Below are 5,622 nucleotides of genomic sequence, written 5' to 3' on the forward strand. Positions count from 1 at the left end.
GCAGGTCCTGCCCCAGAGGAGGGAGACCAGAGGGGAGACAGAAGTCTGGCTTCTCTGCTTCCTCCGGAGCCAATGGGGTGTGTGACCTGGGAGAAATCACCTCCCTCTGAGCCTCAGTTTCCTCACATACGAATCAGAGTATAGGACTAGGTGATCCTTCTAGAAAGACCATCTATGATCCTATTACTTAAGCCACTATGTAAACTGTCAGTAATGACAACTCACCATCACCTCCACGAGTATTAGCTGTTAAAACGGAGCCAAAGCCAATAAAACACAAAAAAACAAAATTTAAAAAATGGAGCCAAAGCCTTCAGCAAAAGGCTGAGTTTCCCAGTTTGACACAGTGAGAATTATCTGAGTTCAGAATGTTAAAATCTCCAAGTTTCAGGGACCGAACTTTTTTCTTTTTTTTTTTTTTTTTTAAGAGACTAAATAGACTTATCCTTTATTCCAACTGACAAGCTGCAGAGAGCGACAATCAGACAAACGTTCCACCAGGTATCCAAGGCCCTCCTTGGCTCAGCAGAATCACAGACTCCAGCTCCACATCACTGTCTGGCTTAGGTTTCTTCCTCTTCTTCTTCCTCTTCCTCCTCTTCCTCCTCCTCGTCGTCCTCATCCGAGCTGAAGGTGCCGTCGGGCAGGCTATAGACGCGGACAACCTGCTTGTTGGGGTCCCTGAGGTTGAGGTACTTGCCCTCCTCCAGCTTCATGCAGGTGTCGAATGATGCAGCACAGGATGCCCCAGGCGTTCTCCATGTGCGGGTTGATCTGGCTGGCAAACTCATCGGGCTTGAACTGCTGGGTGCCCAGGATGACGTGGCATGAGGAGTCTTTCACGTGGTACCAGGACACGTAACCAAGTTTGAGGTACTCGGATCCAGCCAGCAAAGCACAGCAGGTCCAGCGGGCCAACTTGTAGCTGTTGTTCTTCAGCTCGGTGGCAATGGCGGCCCCTCACTGAGAATCCAGCTTCTGACGCCAGTCAACGCCATTACAGTGCCTGGGGTCCCACTCGTTGAGGGTCTTGATGCTGGTGAAGGACACCTCCCCGTTGGCGCCGGCTGTGGCGCCGTCGTGCTCACGGAGGACGATGAGGTCAGTGTCATCTCCGCGCTTCCACCTGTGATAACGGGACGCCACAGAGGCGATCTCATTCTTATCCATGCCGTCCTCCACAAAAGGGTTTGGGGTGGGGAAGTTGCATCTTTCCTTCCCCATCCTCAAGGACCGTGGGGAGAAGTGGTGGTTGATGTAGGTCGCTTCCATGGCCAGGTTGCGGGGCGAGTTGAAGGAGTTACCTTCATCTTGAGGGGGCCCGCTGGCTGTCTCACTCACCGTCAGGAGGTCAAAGTCACAGTTTTGTCCCTCTTGTCAAAGAAGAGCTTGGACCTGACTCTCTGGACGACCGTGTCCCAGGAATACACAGAGCGGGTGCAGCTCGTCAGTGTGGCCAGAATGGCGTCGGTGGCAAAACGTTCCCCTGCGTCTTTGCCAGCTTCCAGATGACGGGGTCGTCCCTGGTGGCGCAGTGGTTAAGAATCCGCCTGCCCATGCAGGGGACACGGGTTCGAGCCCTGGTCTGGGAAGATCCCACGTGCTGCGGAGCAACTAAGCTCGTGCGCCACAACTACTGAGCCTGTGCTCTAGAGCCTGCGAGCCACAACTACTGAGCCTACATGCTGTAACTACTGAAGCCCGCGTGCCTAGAGCCCGTGCTCCGCTACAAGAGAAGCCACTGCAATGAGAAGCCCGCACACCGAAACGAAGAGTAGCCCCTGCTCGCCGCAACTAGAGAAAGCCCGCGCGCAACTACGAAGACCCAAGGCAGCCAAAGATAAATAAATAAATAAATTTATTTATTTTTTTTAAATCTCTAAGTTTCAGGGGCCACCCCAGATGGAAAGAACTATAATCTACAGGAAGAGGCCTAGGGGTCCCTCAACAAACAAACACCTTAGGGGATTCTCCTGATCACGCGAGTCGGGCGACAGTGGGAGAGAGGAATGTAGCCTTGATGGTGGTGTGTGGAATCTGCAGGTTCCAGACCCACGGTCCTCGAGCTTGGGAGCATGGGAAGCACCAGGAGCTTTACCTTCCCTGCCACTCTGATGCCATTTCCAGAAATTCGGATTAAGTTGGAATGGGATTTTGTTTGGGGGTGTTGGGGGTTTTAAGGACTCCCCAGGCGACGCTCATATGCAGCCAGAGTCAAGAACCTCCGCCCCAAACTCAAACTGGTTGTTAACCCTACGTCCTCCATGCTTCTCCTCCACCACCAAGGGGGTAAGCGGAAATCCAACCAAGCTCTGATGCTCCTGCCGGGGCTCTGCTGAGCCATCTGGCGCCTGGTAGAGACAAGGGAGACCAGAGGACCAAGTCCCACCACACAGTAGCATGGGAGCAAGAGATGGGAGGCTCCTTGTGCATAATGGGGGCGTCGACTGCTCCATGTTGCCAGGAGATGGGACTCACATTATGTCTGTTCATGTCATAAGTACTCAGTGGATGCTGGTTGGATTGAAATCTGGGAAGAACCAGGAGGGCTTTTAGGAGATCACAGGAATCCTTCAGTCCTAAGATACTTGGCAAATACTGTCAGGAGCATGTTGATCATTTTATTCAATTTTTAAAAGCAGAAATCGTGGGAACTTCAGCTGCTATTTTTTGAGCTCCGACTACGCCCTCTGCACTGGGTTAGACCCAACAATGAGCACCACCAACCCTCACACCATCCGTGGAAATTAGAAGTCTGACCCCATGCGTCGTAGGCAAGGACACTCAAGGTCAAAGACGCGAAGGCTGCACAGCCAGCACAGAACAGAGGTCCAAATCCACATCTGCTCCCTTCCCCAGGACACGCCAGCCCCACAGTTTATTCAGTAGATTGCCTGATCTCTGTGTAACGAAGCCTCTCCCTCTGCCCATCACCTAATTCCGTGTAATTTCCGTGAGCGCTGTCTCTGGAGCACTGTCTCTGCAGGAGAGAGCCGCCCTTCTCAGCCGTCTGAAATGTCTAGAGCAGGAGCGGGGGCCCATCTGTAGGAGGTGGTGTGGCAGTTAAGCGGCCAGCGTAAGTCTATTACGGGAGGAGCGTCCATTCTGAGGGTGACCTGACATTTTTAAAATGTCTATTTGCCACCAACAATATCCTTTCAAACTTTTCAAAATCCTCTAAAACCAACAAAGTCAGCCACAGTGTGAATCAGCCTACCTTCCCTGTCACTGCCTGAGCAGTGCTATTTCAGCAATGAAAGGAGATGTGTGTTTGGGTGTGTATATACATGTGTGGGCGTGTGTATGTGCATGTCTGTGTGTATGCATGTGTGGGCACATATGTGTGGGCACATGTGTGTACATGTATTTGAATATGTGCATCTGTCTATGTGTATGTGCATGTGTCTATGCATGGGTGGGCACATATGTGAGTGCATATGTGCATGTGTGCATATCTATGTGCGTGTTTGTGTGCATGCGGAAACGTGTGTGTGTGCATACGTGTGTGGTTTAAATTCTATGGATTTAGAAGCCATAGGGACTAGGATGTGTAGACAAGAGAGCAAAGTCCCCAACAACAAAGTGGACACAGGACAGAAGGACCTGATTCCGCTCACTCCTTTCACGACGCAGAAGGAGAGAAAAGAGCACAGATCTGAAGACACAATCAGCCCTCGAATCCCAGTTCGCCTCTGGTAATTTATCAAATGGGTTATAGGACTCAGAATCCTCAACTATTATACAGAAGGAGAAAATAGCTGTGTATGGAACTGATGCCCACCTTGATCACTTGCAAATCTCAGCAGGTCATTTAACTTCTCTGTGCCTCAGTTTCCCCTTAGGATTATTATGATGATTAAATGAGCTAATAAATGTAAAACAAAATATATGGCATGTAGTAAGTGTCACTGTTATTCCTAACTCAAAAATATTATTGCTTTGTTCCACTTCACTATCCTGGGAAAGAGATCAAAGACATATTTCCTTCAATATTCAAATTAGAAAAACTGCCACCCCCATGAATATGAATCGACAGAACATCCAGTTTTTCTCCTGGGGTTGCCCTCTCCCCGAAATTACTAGGGCTCTCCAAACGTTGTTTAAAGGTTCTACTAACCCGCTCTGGTTGCAGATATTTCTTCTTTCTCCAGCCATTCACGGTCCAAGTTGTCATTGCTCCACAATTTCTTTTACAGAAAGTATCCTGGTTTGTTCTAAGCTTGGGTACAATCTTCTCTGTTCACTTCTCCCCATCCGCTACCCCGCCGGTTTCTCAGCATTGCCTGGGGTTTGGCAAACCTTACTCCATGCTAGAGGAATAGCAAATAGCAATAAAGCAACGAGTGGCATATGTTTCTCCCGAGGTTGTTCCTGGGTCTCACAACTGTTAACTCAAACTTGGGCTTTCATTTCACAGCTGGCAGCCTTCCTGGTGGAGGAGGCATCCAACCCTCATCGATGAGACCCCCCCTGCCAATCCCTCCTTCAGAGACCAGACAGCCATTCCTTGGTGCACAGAAAGAAGGTCCCTTCCAGCTCCCTGCCCACATCTGGCTCAGGCTGGCTTCTTTTCTGACCCAGAATATGAGAAAGCAGGAGCACCCATTTCTTCAGGACACACCCTGTTCTTCCTTCCACCTACGGGATGGAATCTGATTGCCCAGGACAGACAGGGCAGTCGTTGTTGTTGGCATTTGTTTCTCAACTTAAATAGAGCAGGTTGAGAACACCAAGAGTCCAGCACAAATCCACATTTAGGAGGAGTAATTCTTCAAGGGCTGGGTCAGGAGAAAGACACGCTCAGCTTACATCAAAAGGCCAAGTGCTCCGTTCAGCAGAACAATAGGTCGTGGGTTTTCCTGATATGAAACCAAAGAGCTTCAGTAGTAATTTTCCGACAGATAATTAATGCTCCCCAACTGCAGGAAGCAAGTGTTATCAGTGACCCCAAAATGTCCACATTCCAATGAAAGAAAAAAAATTAAAGGCCCTCTTCCTTGGGCACCTCATCAACAGAGAGGTGGTGAAGACAAAGGGAAATGTGCTTTGTGAATTTTAGAACTTTTAGCAAATTAGGGCACAGGGAGACCTTGAGAGGAAGACACCAATTCTTCAAATCCGGGTAGTTAAATCCTAGAGCAATGACTCAAAAAACTTAAGAAACATCAATGTGTTTTTGCCCCAAGCTGGTGCCACCAGCCAAACGGGGAGCATGAGGGGAGTTGCCTACCTTGCAAGCTGTTGTGAGGATTAAATGAACAAACAGATGTGAAATCTCAGTGTAAATGGTTGTTCTACCCCCATCACCTTTCTTATTTCCACAGTGCCCAGAACTGCACCTTATACACTGCAAAGTCTGAGATGAGTTCTGTACAGTAAGTGATGAGTATAAAGCTGGAGTCTGAAGAAGAGGTGAATGGCACCCTGCTACCGCAAGGTCAAAGGAAGCGAGGGCTCACAGGGGCCTCAGAGGTCATGCCGGCCAGTTCTCCTGCTCTGCAGGACAGGGAACCTGTCCTGAGCGGCCAAGGAGCCTTCCCAAGGCCACACGATGACCCCCTCATTCTCAGACGGGAGGTCATGCAGCCTCCTCTTCTGCTCCAGATCTCCCTGTGGGATCAG

General features: G+C 49.7%; 1 pseudogene; it reads right to left on the minus strand.

Annotated features, from left to right (window-relative positions):
* Positions 1-488: 488 nt before the first annotated feature.
* LOC132352096 (eukaryotic translation initiation factor 3 subunit D-like) lies at positions 489-2,456 on the minus strand (annotated as a pseudogene).
* Between the last annotated feature and the right edge of the window lie 3,166 nt (positions 2,457-5,622).

The sequence above is a fragment of the Balaenoptera ricei genome, chromosome 17 (genome assembly GCF_028023285.1).
Source record: "Balaenoptera ricei isolate mBalRic1 chromosome 17, mBalRic1.hap2, whole genome shotgun sequence".
NCBI lineage: Eukaryota > Metazoa > Chordata > Mammalia > Artiodactyla > Balaenopteridae > Balaenoptera > Balaenoptera ricei.